Consider the following 2500-nt stretch of genomic DNA (forward strand, 5'->3'; position numbering starts at 1 on the left):
TGGCCCGTTTTTGGGCCGTTTTGGCCAGTTTTTGGCCTGTTCTTGCATTGCGCGGTGACCGTCGAGAGCGGAGCAAAACGTCAGCCATCTCAGCACCCTGGAACCCCCCGGGTGGCACAGGGCTGGATGGGGCTTTCGTATAGCAGGGACGGTGCTGCCTCTCGCTTCGCTCGCTGTCCGCCGCTCGCCGCTCGCTCGTGCAGCCAAAAATGGCCAGTTTTGGCCCGTTTTTGGGCCGTTTTGGCCAGTTTTTGGCCTGTTCTTGCATTGCGCGGTGACCGTCGAGAGCGGAGCAAAACGTCAGCCATCTCAGCACCCTGGAACCCCCCGGGTGGCACAGGGCTGGATGGGGCTTTCGTATAGCAGGGACGGTGCTGCCTCTCGCTTCGCTCGCTGTCCGCCGCTCGCCGCTCGCTCGTGCAGCCAAAAATGGCCAGTTTTGGCCCGTTTTTGGGCCGTTTTGGCCAGTTTTTGGCCTGTTCTTGCATTGCGCGGTGACCGTCGAGAGCGGAGCAAAACGTCAGCCATCTCAGCACCCTGGAACCCCCCGGGTGGCACAGGGCTGGATGGGGCTTTCGTATAGCAGGGACGGTGCTGCCTCTCGCTTCGCTCGCTGTCCGCCGCTCGCCGCTCGCTCGTGCAGCCAAAAATGGCCAGTTTTGGCCCGTTTTTGGGCCGTTTTGGCCAGTTTTTGGCCTGTTCTTGCATTGCGCGGTGACCGTCGAGAGCGGAGCAAAACGTCAGCCATCTCAGCACCCTGGAACCCCCCGGGTGGCACAGGGCTGGATGGGGCTTTCGTATAGCAGGGACGGTGCTGCCTCTCGCTTCGCTCGCTGTCCGCCGCTCGCCGCTCGCTCGTGCAGCCAAAAATGGCCAGTTTTGGCCCGTTTTTGGGCCGTTTTGGCCAGTTTTTGGCCTGTTCTTGCATTGCGCGGTGACCGTCGAGAGCGGAGCAAAACGTCAGCCATCTCAGCACCCTGGAACCCCCCGGGTGGCACAGGGCTGGATGGGGCTTTCGTATAGCAGGGACGGTGCTGCCTCTCGCTTCGCTCGCTGTCCGCCGCTCGCCGCTCGCTCGTGCAGCCAAAAATGGCCAGTTTTGGCCCGTTTTTGGGCCGTTTTGGCCAGTTTTTGGCCTGTTCTTGCATTGCGCGGTGACCGTCGAGAGCGGAGCAAAACGTCAGCCATCTCAGCACCCTGGAACCCCCCGGGTGGCACAGGGCTGGATGGGGCTTTCGTATAGCAGGGACGGTGCTGCCTCTCGCTTCGCTCGCTGTCCGCCGCTCGCCGCTCGCTCGTGCAGCCAAAAATGGCCAGTTTTGGCCCGTTTTTGGGCCGTTTTGGCCAGTTTTTGGCCTGTTCTTGCATTGCGCGGTGACCGTCGAGAGCGGAGCAAAACGTCAGCCATCTCAGCACCCTGGAACCCCCCGGGTGGCACAGGGCTGGATGGGGCTTTCGTATAGCAGGGACGGTGCTGCCTCTCGCTTCGCTCGCTGTCCGCCGCTCGCCGCTCGCTCGCGCAGCCAAAAATGGCCAGTTTTGGCCCGTTTTTGGGCCGTTTTGGCCAGTTTTTGGCCTGTTCTTGCATTGCGCGGTGACCGTCGAGAGCGGAGCAAAACGTCAGCCATCTCAGCACCCTGGAACCCCCCGGGTGGCACAGGGCTGGATGGGGCTTTCGTATAGCAGGGACGGTGCTGCCTCTCGCTTCGCTCGCTGTCCGCCGCTCGCCGCTCGCTCGTGCAGCCAAAAATGGCCAGTTTTGGCCCGTTTTTGGGCCGTTTTGGCCAGTTTTTGGCCTGTTCTTGCATTGCGCGGTGACCGTCGAGAGCGGAGCAAAACGTCAGCCATCTCAGCACCCTGGAACCCCCCCCGGGTGGCACAGGGCTGGATGGGGCTTTCGTATAGCAGGGACGGTGCTGCCTCTCGCTTCGCTCGCTGTCCGCCGCTCGCCGCTCGCTCGTGCAGCCAAAAATGGCCAGTTTTGGCCCGTTTTTGGGCCGTTTTGGCCAGTTTTTGGCCTGTTCTTGCATTGCGCGGTGACCGTCGAGAGCGGAGCAAAACGTCAGCCATCTCAGCACCCTGGAACCCCCCGGGTGGCACAGGGCTGGATGGGGCTTTCGTATAGCAGGGACGGTGCTGCCTCTCGCTTCGCTCGCTGTCCGCCGCTCGCCGCTCGCTCGTGCAGCCAAAAATGGCCAGTTTTGGCCCGTTTTTGGGCCGTTTTGGCCAGTTTTTGGCCTGTTCTTGCATTGCGCGGTGACCGTCGAGAGCGGAGCAAAACGTCAGCCATCTCAGCACCCTGGAACCCCCCGGGTGGCACAGGGCTGGATGGGGCTTTCGTATAGCAGGGACGGTGCTGCCTCTCGCTTCGCTCGCTGTCCGCCGCTCGCCGCTCGCTCGCGCAGCCAAAAATGGCCAGTTTTGGCCCGTTTTTGGGCCGTTTTGGCCAGTTTTTGGCCTGTTCTTGCATTGCGCGGTGACCGTCGAGAGCGGAGCAAAA

This window comes from Musa acuminata, unplaced genomic scaffold (assembly GCF_036884655.1).
Source record: "Musa acuminata AAA Group cultivar baxijiao unplaced genomic scaffold, Cavendish_Baxijiao_AAA HiC_scaffold_591, whole genome shotgun sequence".
NCBI lineage: Eukaryota > Viridiplantae > Streptophyta > Magnoliopsida > Zingiberales > Musaceae > Musa > Musa acuminata.